The sequence below is a fragment of the Apium graveolens genome, chromosome 10, assembly GCF_009905375.1.
Source record: "Apium graveolens cultivar Ventura chromosome 10, ASM990537v1, whole genome shotgun sequence".
Taxonomy (NCBI): Eukaryota; Viridiplantae; Streptophyta; class Magnoliopsida; order Apiales; family Apiaceae; genus Apium; species Apium graveolens.
In genome coordinates, this window is record NC_133656.1 from 70,982,462 (window position 1) to 70,996,651 (window position 14,190).

The window sequence follows — 14,190 nt, forward strand, 5'->3', positions numbered from 1 at the left end:
AATGAAATTCATCTTTTAAAAAAATAAATGGAAACCCCTGCATGCTTTAAAATTTTGAAACACCATAGCTCCAACAAATCTATTGCTAAGTGTTATACCCAAATGAAAGGCATATGGCATAGCCTATTTGTATATTCGAGGATTTAACTCAACTCAAATAAGAATGTAAGAAGTAAATAGTGGATCTATCGTCAGAGAGATCTCATATAGTAACATCTGTCAAAGGGTTAAGAAACATTATTCATCTACAGACTTGAAGACTTAATTCACTGGAAGAAGCTCAAGAAATTGATCAAGCCTCAGTGATATAAATCAGGATTGTGGATTTAATCAAGTGACAAAGATCTCGTCAGGGTATCAATTAATTACAAGGATTTAGTCTGAAGAAAATCAAGAGTATCAAGGTCAAGACTTGAAGAAACGTCACGAAAGTTAGTCACTCATGAACCAGACAGTACATCGAGTGTCAACATTGAAGTGGTGGAATTGATTCATACTTGACAGTAATTTTCAGAAGATTTTCAGAAGAATGGTTGCTGCTCAAGATTAATATTAATTCTCTATTAATTAATTAAGTCATATAATTTAATTAAGAAAATAAATTATATCTGCAAAGATTAATTTATTGATTAATTGAATTAATTGATTAATTAATTCAGAATTAATTTTAAGGATTTTCAGAATTATTATTAGATTAAAATCTATTAATAATTCAGTAAGACAATTTTAATTTGAACTACTATGACAATCGGTATGACAATTGATAGTCATACCGAAAGTCTTGCTAGTTCATTCTGATTGTCTTGCTAGCTATTGGGATTGTCTTGCTAGTTCAAAAGGATAGTCTCACCGAAAGTCCTACCAGTTCAAATGGATTGTCATACCAGTTCATTTGATTGTCTTGCCGAAAGTCTTGCTGAGTAAACTAGATGGTTTTGTTTACTTAAACAAACAGAAACACAGCAGAAGACATCATGCAATAATTCAACAAAAACACAAGTCAAGAACTCAGCAGAAAACAAAGGCTCAACATTTTATTTTTCATCTGCTTTATTCAAGATCAAAATTCTAGATTGAAAAGTTAAATCCAATCCACTAGAATTATTTATCTTGTTCTTGTGTATCAATCTAGCGGATTAAAATCCCTAGAACTTAATCTCAAATCGCATTTAGCATTTGATCTTTTAATTGCAAAAATAGAAAAAGTTCATGTCGAATTTATTCTAGATTTGTAATAATTGATTTGAGATTAATCCCTTGTAACCGATACCGTAGTTGTAACACCTTTCAAGTTTAATAAAAGTTTTATTTAACTTGAATTTTGTTTCACATTTTTATTCCGCATTTTATTCGATTAAACGGTATTGTTTGCATTCAACCCCCCTTCTACAAACAAATTGGGACCTAACAATTGGTATCAGAGCCTTCTGATTAACGAACCAATCAAGATCCTAGACTTTTGTGATTTTTCAACTCTTTGAATTTTTATTCATTCAAAAAATTCATAATGACTTCACAAAAAGTTGGAACCGTTAAAATTCCACTTTTCGATAAAGAAAATTATGTTATGTGGAAGAAGAAGATGCTACTGTTTTTACAAGTGGCTAATCCCAAATATTTGCAAGTGTTAAAGAAGGGTCCAAAAATTCCTATGGTTATTGAACCAGAGGTAATAGAAAATGATGTGGTGATCACCAAAGCGAGAACTTATGTGAAAGATCCTGAGGATTTCTCTCCTGCTGAAATAGAAGAAGCCTCCCTGGATTCTAGCCTTCAACTAATTTTAGTAGATTCCCTTAATCCCTTGATGAATAGACATGTGATGAATTGCAAAGATTCCAAACATATCTAGGAAACTATTGAGATTATTAATGAAGGCACAGAGGAAGTTAGGGAGAACAAACTAGAAATCCTAACCTCTGAGTATGAATACTTTAAATCCAATCCAGGGGAAGGAATCACTGAAGTGTTTGAGAGGTACAATGCATTGATCAACAACCTGAACATTAATGGTAAATACTACTCCATCAGGGAGGTCAACAAAAAGTTCCTTTTAACACTGCCAACTCATCTCGAACATAGAATCACTGCCATAAGAGAAGCAAGAGATCTGAGTGAGATTTCTTTGGAAAGGCTCTATGGTGTGTTAAAGACTTATGAGTTGGAGCAGATTCAGCAGAAGGAAGTTTACGGGAAAGGAAGAGTGGTCAGCACGTCTACTGCTCTAGTAGCTGATGAACAACAACAACAACCACATTATCAACAACAATCTCAACAGTCAGAAAGAATGGTACAGTCTTCCAAGGTTGAAGATAATGTGATAGTAGCAGAATTTGATTCTCCTACTACAAATCAATCAGGAGATGATTATTATTCCTTGGAAGAACTGGAGCAATTGGAGGATGAGTCAATGGCCCTGATTGTCAAGAGATTCTCAAATGTCAGATTTAAAAGGAATCCCAAGTTCAAGTACAAGTCCAACTACAACAGATTCCAGAAAGGTGGATCTTCATCCTCTAACACCAGCAGTGGTGGGTATAAAACAGGGATGGTTGATCGAAGCACCATTCGATACTTCAACTGTAATGAGTTGGGACACTTTGCCACAGAATGCAGGAAGCCAAAACAAGCAAGGAAGAACTCTTACGATTCTAATCAAAAGAGTAAATCTGAAAGGGCTTACCTGGCAAAGGGAAGAAGCTGGGATGATACTGACAGTGAAGATGAAGAAGTTGGGAATCTTGCTCTCATGGCTAGTGATGCAAACACCTCATCGTCAAGAAAAGAGGTAAAATTTACTGATGCTGAATTAGTTTATCATCTAGGAGGTTCCTTAGATTGTGCTCGTCGTGATAATGAATTGTTAAATCAATAAATCAAAGACCTTGAGAAAGAGGTCAATGAATTAAGACTTGTGCACATTAATCAAGATAAATTAAAAGAACAAGTATCTTTTCTAGAGAATAGAGTTGACTGTTATAGACAACTCGAAACTATTCTCAAAGACAAGATCACCGGTCTTGAGGCTAAGGTTAAAGCTTATTTTAATTCTTGTTCGAAGTCCAAAGAGTTTTACAATAAGCAAGCTGTTAATCAAACATCTGGTATAGGTTATGATTACAATGCTGCTATTGGAAAATTAGGCATAAACTCCCCTCCTCATGTATGTGCTAAAGGCAGGGAAGTACCACATGTGCTTAAGGGTGTTGATGAACCCCTCTATAAAGAATCAATTGCTGAACCATTTGATGAGACCTCTTTTATTATTCAAGAAGAAATCCGTGCTGAAGATAATGCTAATGAGAAAGCTGTCTCCAAGTCAAGTGTGTCAAAAGTTCCAGTCAAGGTTGTGAAAGCAACTGAGACTAACTCAGACACACATGAGTTGGATAACACAAATGCCATGTCTACCATGCATAAGTTGCCTATTGTTAATCCTTCTCATAAAGCATGTGGTGTTCCTGATTGTATGTCTTGTGCTTTTAATCTGATGTTTGCTTATTTTAATGGTAAGCATGTTTCTAATGATAAGACTACTCCTCGTCAGCATGTGAATAATAGAAAGCATGATAGGTCTAAGACTGCTAGTCCTCCTAAAGCTAGAAAGGAGACATTTGTGCCTAAGCCTAAACAGAAATTTGTCAAGGCTGTTCACAAGGTCAAATGTTCAATCATTGAGAACGTTGAGAATATTAAAATTAAGAATGTTGTTTTGCCTGATAAAGGCCAATTTTACAAGTATGCCGGACCCAGCCAAGCTTGGGTTCCGAAGAAGGTCTAATCCATTTGTATTGTAGGGCATTAAGCAGGTACAACCGGTAGTGTGGATTCTTGACAGCGGATCGTCAAGACATATGACCGGAGATAGAGCCCTGCTATCAAATGTGGTTGAGAAAGCTGGCCCAGTGGTTACCTTTGGAGATAACAGCAAAGGTTTAACGGAGGGATATGGCTGTTTGCTAGCTGGAAATGTTATCATTGAAAATGTATATGTTGTGCAAGGACTTGAACACAATCTGCTTAGCATTAGTCAGTTCTGTGACAACGGCTACAATGTTTTATTCGACAAGCTGAAGTGTCAGATTCTGCACAAGAAAAGTGAAAAACCCTCCTTAATGGGAATCCGGAAAGGAAATCTGTTCGTAGCTGACATGAACTCTGGAAGCAATCCTGAAGTCAATTGCTTCTATGCAAAGGCATCGTCAGATGAGAGTTGGCTATGGCACAAGAGACTTTCTCATCTCAATTTCAAAATAATGAATTCTCTTGTAAAAAGAGAATTGGTAAGAGGTCTGCCCCAGCTGGAATTCTCTCCAGAAGGACTATGTGAGGCTTGCTAGAAAGGAAAGTCAAAGAAAGCAAGTCACAAAGGCACTGACACATCTTCCATAACTGGTGTTCTGCAATTATTGCACATGGATTTATTTGGACCAGTTAATGTCCTTTCGATGTCAAAGAAGTGTTATTGTCTTGTGATAGTTGATGACTATTCCAAGTATACGTGGGTTTTATTTCTTCACTCTAAGGATGAAATACCACAAGTTGTGATTGATCATATCAAGATGATTGAGTTAGATTCTAACGTCCCTGTAAGAGCAATAAGGTCAGATAATGGGACAGAATTCAAGAATGCACTTCTCAATGAATTCTGTACAGACAAAGGGATTACCAGACAATTTTCAGCTCCTAGAACCCCTCAGTAAAATGGAGTGGTAGAAAGGAAGAATCGTACATTGATTGAAGCTGCAAGAACGATGTTAAGTGAATCAGGTCTTCCAATATACTTTTGGGCTGAAGCTGTCAATACTGCATGTTATACTCAGAATCGAACTCTAATCAACAAAGACTTCATGAAAACTCCTTACGAGATTTTGAATGAACAGAAACCTTCTATCAAATACTTTCATGTATTTGGTGCCAGATGCTTCGTGCTCAAGGATGAAGATGAGCGTCGTGGTAAATTCGAGGCAAAGGCATATGAGGGTATTTTTGTTGGATATGGAAGAAGATCATACAGAGTGTATATCATTGATCAACACAAAGTAACTGAAAGTGTCAATGTTACATTTGATGACACTAAACTCCCTAGTATCCAATCTGAAGATCCTTATGAGAAACTGAAGTTTGATGATATGTCAGATTCAGAATCAGAATATGGTCAAGAACCTGAGGTTGTTGCTTGTGAAGAACCTGTTAATCTTGATGATACTCAAGGTAATAGTGATGGAAACTTTGGCAACAATGTAGATACCACTGCTACTGATGGAGAATCTTTAAGTCAACATGGCAACAACTCAGGGGGAGATGCTGAAGGATCATCTAGTAGGACACAACATCACAATGAATTTCAAGGCGAATCATCAAGATCAAATCTTCCAAGACAGACTGTCTGGAATAAAGCTCACCCTTTTGAGTTGATTATTGGTGATCCAGATGTTGGAGTCAGAACTAGACGTGCTACTCAAAATGAGTGTCTGTTCTCAGGATTTCTTTCTGAGATGGAACCTAAGAAGATTGAAGAAGCACTAACTGATCCAGATTGGGTAATTGCTATGCAGGATGAGCTCAATCAGTTTGAAAGTCAACAAGTCTGGAAACTAGTACCTAGACCTACACACAAGAAAGCTGTTGATACTAGGTGGGTATTCAGGAATAAACTAGATGAAGATGGTGTGGTTACAAGAAACAAGGCAAGACTGGTAGCAAAAGGGTATTCTCAAGCTGAAGGCATTGATTATGATGAAACCTATGCTCCAGTGGCTAGACTTGAGGCCATCAGGATATTTCTGGCATTCGCAGCATTCTCAAACTTTAAAGTTTATCAAATGGATGTCAAGAGCGCCTTTCTGAATGGAAAGTTGGATGAAGAGGTATATGTAGAGCAACCTCCTGGTTTTGAAGATCCAGATCATTTGGATTTTGTCTTCTTTCTTTTCAAGGCTATCTATGGGCTCAAACAGTCTCCAAGAAAATGGTATGACACTCTCTCTGAATTTCTTATTGAAAATAGCTTTATTAGAGGTGTCATAGACAAAACTCTCTTTTCTAAAAAACATAAGAATAATACTATATTAGTCCAAGTCTATGTGGATGATATAATATTTGGGTCTACTAATGATAATCTCTGTAAGAGATTTGCTAAGTTAATGCACAGCAAGTTTGAAATGAGCATGATGGGAGAGCTGAAGTTCTTTCTTGGATTACAAGTAAATCAAAGGTTAGATGGAACATTTATTTGTCAATCCAAGTATCTCAAGGAACTCCTCAAAAAGTACAATCTAGAGGATTCTGCATCAGCAAGGACTCCATCAACTACAGCTGTCAACCTTGGACCATGTGAAAACTCCATTAAGGTAGATGTCACAAGCTACAGAGGTATGATTGGCTCGTTACTCTATCTTACTGCAAGTAGACCAGATATTATGTATGCTACATGTTTATGTGCAAGGTTCCAAGCGGATCCTAGAGATATTCATCTCGTTACTGTTAAACGAATCTTAAGATATCTTAAGGGAACACCAAATCTAGGTATTTGGTACCCTAAAGAATCTGGTTTTAACCTTGTTGGATATACAGATTCAGATTACGCAGGAAGTGTTGTTGATAGGAAAAGCACCTCAGGGAGTTGTCAATTCCTAGGAAGCAGGCTAGTCTCATGGTACAGCAAGAAACAGCAAACAGTTTCCAACTCAACGGCCGAGGCTGAATATATTGCTGCTGGAAGCTGCTGTGCTCAGATCTTGTGGATTAGGAACCAGCTTCGAGACTATGGCTCTGTATTGAACAAAATTCCTATTTTATGTGACAATACAAGTGCAATAGCCATCACCAACAACCCTGTGCAGCACTCGAGGACAAAGCACATTGACATCAGGTATCATTTTATTAGAGAGCACGTCATGAATGGTACTGTTGAACTATTCTTTGTTCCAACAGAAGAACAAATAGCAGATATTTTCACTAAACCACTTGATGAATCCACATTTACCAGATTAGTTGGTAAATTGGGCATGTTGAATAGTTTTAGTGACTAATTTAATTAATATCTGAGATCTGTTCTTGAATGAATTTACAAATGAATTTTTCATAAATGAAAAATTTATTTGCAAATTTGTTTTATCATTCTATCATATTTCTTGCTTATTTCTATGGAATTTTTATTATCTTATCTGTTTTATTTACTCGACTTGTTAACTTCAAATATCTCAGAATATTTTATTTTCTCTAAAAATATTTTTCTATGAATTTTATTTGTTAAAATTCAACAGAAATCTATTTTTGAAATAAAAATAATTAATTCTGAAATATTGTCTTTGTTTTTGTAAATATTTTCTGAATTTTTACTATTAATATAACACTTTACTTCAGTTTTCCCTATTTGTTAATATATTCTGTTAATAATATATATATAGTCTTTCTACTGGAAAGACAATCGGCAAGATAATTAAAATTGTCTTGCTGAAAATCATTTCAGTACACATGTATATATAAATCTGTTAATACTTATTTTATCTTATTCTAGAATGACAATCGGCAAGACAATTGAAATTGTCTTGCTGAAAGTCATTTTAGTAATAATGATTGCTTATTTTAAAATCAGATTAATTTTATAACTGGCAAGACAATCGGTATGACTATTGATTGTCATGCCAGTAATAAAATTAATATCAAAATTATATTGTTTTATTTTGTACTGGTATGACAATCGGTATGACTATCAGATTGTCATACCAGTTATTTATTTTTATTTGTTTTGTTTTAGTTGTTTTTTTTCTGTCTTTAAGCTGGTGTGACAATCGGTATGACAATCGGTATGACAATCCGATTGTCATACCAATTATACTACTTAATGGTTTGTGTGTCTGTTTGTTTTATTTTATTATCATCAGTTCATTTTATTTCCAAATTTCAACAGTCTCCTTCTCTTTCCCTCTCTATTCGAACTGCTACTCCAAAGTCACCATTGTTTCTTGCTCGAGTTCTTACTCAGCATACCAATTCATCACTCTGTGATATATACATACAAGTATATACATACAGAAGTGCTGTTGGATTTTTTTAAAGAAATCAAACCAATCAAAATCAGTTTCTGTTTATTTTGATTTTGGGTATTTTTTTATTTTATTTTATTTTATTTTTAATTTCTGATTTGTGTCTTTTGGTTTTTCAAAATTATGTTTGTGAGTTAGGAATTTTAACGAGATACATTCCTGTCTAAATTTTTCGATTATAATTAATTTAATTCGAATTATTAAATTAATTTAATTAATTCGAATTTTCTTAATATTATTCTTAAAATTCTGAAAGTGTGTGTCTTATTATTATTGTAAATGGCTCTCAATTTCCAAATTGTCGCGCATAATCAGGTTGGTTATTTTAATCCGGAAAAATGTGATGTTGAAAAATTTAAGCCTTGGATTAGATTTTTAAATGACCATTCGATTGTTAGCTCTGCTATTAAATCAAATGTGATTTTAAATGTCGATCTTCTTAGACTAATTTGCACAACCTCTACTGTGGCCGATGATTCAAAATCTTTTTCATTCACCGTGGCAAACACACAGTATGTAGTTGATGAATCAGTCATCAATCAGGCGTTAAATTTTCCATTGGACAATTTCTGTAATTTACCCTCTGAAAATGATATCACAAACTTTTTCCATGCTATTCACTATCAGGGGGTGATCAATTTAACCAAACTTTCTAAATCCAATTTGGTGTCTGAATGGGATATTTTCTTCGATACACTTTCTAAAGTGTTTGCCAACTGCACTAAATCCAACTTTCACAACATCACTTCCACTCTGCAGTATATTGGTCTTGCGGTTGTTTTCAATCAAAGGATCAATTTTGGCAAACTACTTTTTCCCATTCTCTTGAGACGTCTCACTACTGCTTTACGTGATCATTCTACAAATCGTAGGGTATCATGTTACTATGCTCGTTTTCTCATGCTTATAGCAGATCATCTTCTTTCACCTGAACACAAAGCCCTTTTTGCTAACTCTGCAGTAACCGAACCCCCTCCAGTTAGCAAAAAGATTTACACCCGCCAAGACACAACCTTTAAATTCATGCAAGTTCCAGTACTTGTATCTGCTTTCATGGCCACTTATATTCCTTTACCTATTTTCAATCTTCCCGGTCATGAACAGCAACCTCAACCTCCAGTGGTTCAAGCCACCCAGGCTCCTCCAACATCAGATGCTCTTCCATTACAGGTAGTAATTCCTCACTCTCACTCCATTCCTACTTCTGTTGAAAGACCCCCAGTGGTTGATAGGGCTGACCATGAAGTTGTAGAACCACAGCTTCAATCCCAGGTCATAGAGCCAAACACAGAGTCACATTCTATCTCAACCACTCCCCCTCTGTCTAAAATGTTACCCAGAAGATTAATAGGAAGTAGTGCATTGTTAAATATGAGTGAACCCTCAGCTCTGCCTCCTCCAAAGAAAAGAAGAACTTATACTGAGGCATCTGAAAGCCCATCCTTGTCCTCCCAACAGGACATGGACTTTGAAATGGCCGATGAACAGTTACTAGAGACATTCTCTCAACAGGATGAATCTATTGAAATTCGCCATAGGGCCATGGCATCTTGTACTGAGTCAAGCACAATTCCATTACTCACAATGGAACCATACATATCCACAGATGATACTCAGGACACAGAGCGAGGAGCGCACATAGAGTCTGTTACAGTGCCTGTCATAGTTACGACAGAAGAGCAGTCACATGCTTCTGAGGGAAAATCTGACTCTCAGCCACCCTTAATAGAGTCATTTTCTCCCCTCCCAGATCAAACACCTCTGGCTCCCTCACGGGATTCTCCACTCACAGATTTATCTGTAGAAAGTGGAGGGCAACTCGGTCAATCTATCCCTGAAGCAATTCAGACATCTATTTCACATGAAATGATAGGTTTGCTGAGGATCGGGACTCGCGAATTCCCATTGCACCACCACTGACCTCTCTTGAAGAGGCTAGGGTGATTTTAACTGCAGGTACAGAAGAACAGCAACAGGAAGACTCCTCACGAGCAATTATATTGAGAGAAACACAAGCACGTGAGGCGAGTGAACCAAACACGAGTGAAATTCAGGTGAGAGCACACACAGACACTGATACTGTAAACCTGTTAGCTCAAATTGCTGCTCTAAAAGAAGAACTTGCTAAAAGCCAAGCTGAAGCTCAAGCATTCAAAGCACAAGTGGTTGAACGGTCTTCTTCTTCCACCTCTGTCAACAATCAGCTGGCACTCATAAGGAATGATATCTCAGATCTCAAAAACACTGTCACACCAAAGCTCAATTCCATTCAGGAAACTCCAACTTTATCAGCTGATGACATTTCTGACTTCTGCTCTCTACATACAAGGATGACTTCTCTTGAAGATTTGGTTGAAATGAATCATTCACTGGATTCCTCTAGATTTCTGAAGATAGAGACAGGTATGGAACATCTGAATGAAGGGATGAAGCACCTGTACTACATGATCAAAAATTCACACTGTCCCAATGAAGAACAAAGAACTTACTTTGAAGGGCCGTCTGGTGGAGGTTCAGGCTCGGGAGGTGATGGAGGTCATGGAGGATCTAAGGGAAAATCAGTAGAGGATCCCTCAACTAAGGGGGAGAAGAAAGGGAGTAGTGGAAAGGGGAAAGAAAAAGATACCTCTGCTGGGGACAAAGGAAAGGCTGATGATGTCTATTACAGTGGAGAACATGATGACTTTGACATTTTTGACATTCCCACTGAACCAGTCTTGGAAGATAAAGATGGTTTATTTGAAGCTGAAGAGGAAAGTGATTTTGGAGATTGGGAAGAAGAAGCTACAGTGGATCCTATCTTTGAAAAAGAGTTTCAGCAGCAGCAGTCAGAGATGAAAAGAAAAGAAGCTGAACTCAAAAAGGTCTCCCAGATCATTGACATGAGGAAAGACGTACAAAGAACAGAAACTCTACAAAAGCAACGTCTTCATGAAATTAAGGCTCAAGAAAGGAGAAGAGATGTCAGACTGATGATTGGTAAGAAATGGGATGAAGCTAGGAGAGTACTTGATATGCCTCAGCTGAGCACTAACAATGATAGACAGTTTCTACATCTTCTTGACAAGCTGGAAATCTCAAATCCTAACAATGATATGTACATGAATGCTATCAAGACTGAAGTCTCAAGGATCACAGCTGCTTTTGATAGATCCCTAAATGAGATGAGCATTTTTGTATATTGTCAGAGTGAAGGATCTTTCAAGGTGTCACTTCATATGTTTGAGAATCGTTCTTTGTCAGAGACTTGGGTTCTTCTCAACAAGGTAAAAAGAAGCTCAGAGTTGAATGAAGTTCTTCGAGAAAGGCTTAAAGAGTTTGCCAGCAGGACTAGTCCTCAAGTGGTCAACAATCCTCATCAAGTGAGATTCTTTAAGTCTGATTGTCTTCAAATCTGTCAGCTAGATGTACAATCTCTTAAAGACTACTCAGCTAAGCATCTGGTCTGGATGGAACATCATTTAAGAACTGCTGGATACTCATCTATGTTGAAGACTCAAGCTGCTGATTTGATTCAAGCTTATTGTGAAAAGAATATTAAAAGGTACAATCAGATCAAGAATAAGCTGAAGTCAGTTGGAGTTCAACCAGTCAGACCAGCAAGCTTCACTTCAGAAAAGGATCGTGTCTTTGACAAAGAGTTGCTTCAAGAGTTAGAAGAAGGTGAAGTCAGAAGAGAAGACAACTGAAGTAAATTAGCTCAAAACTCAATGTAATATGATTAGAGCTTTATGAATCAAGATAGTCTAATGTAGTTATATGTTCAGGCTAGAGGAACATCTATCTTGTATTCACTTGTAAATTCATTTGGAATCTGGAAAATGTTAAATATAATCCAGAACTTTTCTGCTATTTACTTTGCATTACTGTTTATATCTTTTTCTTATTTGTTAGTTGAGTTATCCTCTAGGTATTTATTGTTATTGTCTAACAAGCAAATAGGGGGAGATTGAAAGGCATATGGCATAGCCTATTTGTATATTCGAGGATTTAACTCAACTCAAATAAGAATGTAATAAGTAAATAGTGGATCTATCGTCAGAGAGATCTCATATAGTAACATCTGTCAAAGGGTTAAGAAACATTATTCATCTACAGACTTGAAGACTTAATTCACTGGAAGAAGCTCAAGAAATTGATCAAGCCTCAGTGATATAAATCAGGATTGTGGATTTAATCAAGTGACAGAGATCTCGTCAGGGTATCAATTAATTACAAGGATTTAGTCTGAAGAAAATCAAGAGTATCAAGGTCAAGACTTGAAGAAACGTCACGGAAGTTAGTCACTCATGAACCAGACAGTACATCGAGTGTCAACATTGAAGTGGTGGAATTGATTCATACTTGACAGTAATTTTCAGAAGATTTTCAGAAGAATGGTTGCTGCTCAAGATTAATATTAATTCTCTATTAATTAATTAAGTCATATAATTTAATTAAGAAAATAAATTATATCTGCAAAGATTAATTTATTGATTAATTGAATTAATTGATTAATTAATTCAGAATTAATTTTAAGGATTTTCAGAATTATTATTAGATTAAAATCTATTAATAATTCAGTAAGACAATTTTAATTTGAACTACTATGACAATCGGTATGACAATTGATAGTCATACCGAAAGTCTTGCTAGTTCATTCTGATTGTCTTGCTAGCTATTGGGATTGTCTTGCTAGTTCAAAAGGATAGTCTCACCGAAAGTCCTACCAGTTCAAATGGATTGTCATACCAGTTCATTTGATTGTCTTGCCGAAAGTCTTGCTGAGTAAACTAGATGGTTTTGTTTACTTAAACAAACAGAAACACAGCAGAAGACATCATGCAATAATTCAACAAAAACACAAGTCAAGAACTCAGCAGAAAACAAAGGCTCAACATTTTATTTTTCATCTGCTTTATTCAAGATCAAAATTCTAGATTGAAAAGTTAAATCCAATCCACTAGAATTATTTATCTTGTTCTTGTGTATCAATCTAGCGGATTAAAATCCCTAGAACTTAATCTCAAATCGCATTTAGCATTTGATCTTTTAATTGCAAAAATAGAAAAAGTTCATGTCGAATTTATTCTAGATTTGTAATAATTGATTTGAGATTAATCCCTTGTAACCGATACCGTAGTTGTAACACCTTTCAAGTTTAATAAAAGTTTTATTTAACTTGAATTTTGTTTCACATTTTTATTCCGCATTTTATTCGATTAAACGGTATTGTTTGCATTCAACCCCCCTTCTACAAACAAATTGGGACCTAACACCAAAATTTGGCGTTGAATTGACTCAGGTCAAACACAGGCTAATTACAGTCAAACTCGGTATTGTAGAAGGTGAGGACGCGTCCAGGCACCGAGGACGCGCCTCCTTGTGAGGAGATGTTTTACAGTCTGGTAATGAGGGAGCGTGGGGAGTGCATGGTCAGGGAAGGATGCGCCCATAGATATGGACGCGTCAATGGTTACGAAAGTGTTTGGCACATGAGATCTTGTGGCAATGGACGCTGTAGGACGCGTCTGTTTTGACCATGACGCGCCCAAGGAAGTGGAATATTGTGCATGATGGTTTTTAAGGAGACGGTGCGAGTCTCATGAAGGTGAGGACGCGCCTAATATGTTAGGTCGTGTCCTGTGTTTGGTCAATACACTTTTGATGGTGACTTCAGGACAAAGCTTGCATGGAGAGGAGCAATGGAGATTATTTTTACTAACGTATTTGTTGCAGGTACTCTTTGAAAAATTCCCTCATTGAGACGGTCAAGGAGGGGGATGTCCGTGAAAAGCTTGAAGGCCTCCAGGGGTATGCTTGATGATTGAAGGCCTCCTCCTGTATTAAACGGGTGTCCTCGTTGGGGATGTGGGGTTAATGTTGTGCATATGTTGTTTACTTGATGATTTCATAAACAAAATATCTAAGTAGATTTTACTTAGTGAAATTATGTAGCACTCGACGGATAAGAATTATAGTCCCGACGGATAACTCATTATAGTCCCGATGGATGATTAACTTATTATCCATCGAGTGAGTAGCTTATGTAATAATAAGTTTGTAGCACAGTTATGTATGCACCTTTGTATAGAATCTGTAGTAGCATATAAGTCATGTTGACTTTAACTAGATATGCAGAATAGGTTAATTAATTGTA